Source organism: Nanorana parkeri, unplaced genomic scaffold, assembly GCF_000935625.1.
Source record: "Nanorana parkeri isolate BGI_ZX_2015 unplaced genomic scaffold, ASM93562v1 scaffold3150, whole genome shotgun sequence".
Taxonomy (NCBI): domain Eukaryota; kingdom Metazoa; phylum Chordata; class Amphibia; order Anura; family Dicroglossidae; genus Nanorana; species Nanorana parkeri.
In genome coordinates, this window is record NW_017309418.1 from 52,560 (window position 1) to 52,877 (window position 318).

The following is a 318-nucleotide window of genomic DNA, read 5'->3' on the forward strand; positions in this document are numbered from 1 at the left end:
ACACCACACTATCTTTTTTTTCTTTTTTACTTCCACCGCTCCAAGCTTGCTCCTGTGATGGACTACAACCTCAATACAAACTAGTAGTCCCATCACCGGAGCCATTTTTAAAAATTTATTTTATTTTCTATCCGATTAACCGAACTTAATAATCGGCTAACTAATCGATTTTGAAAATAATCGTTAGCTGCAGCTCTACCTCCATCCCTTCACCAATAAGCCCCCTCCGTCCCATCACCAATAGGCCCCCTCCGTCCCATCACCAATAGGCCCCCTCCGTCCCATCACCAATAGGCCCCCTCCGTCCCATCACCAATA

General features: G+C 45.3%; 1 protein-coding gene across 1 annotated transcript in view; it reads right to left on the minus strand.

Annotated features, from left to right (window-relative positions):
- RECQL4 (RecQ like helicase 4) overlaps positions 1–318 on the minus strand; it is a 50,585-nt gene that overhangs the window by 34,718 nt on the left and 15,549 nt on the right. The window lies entirely within an intron of this gene.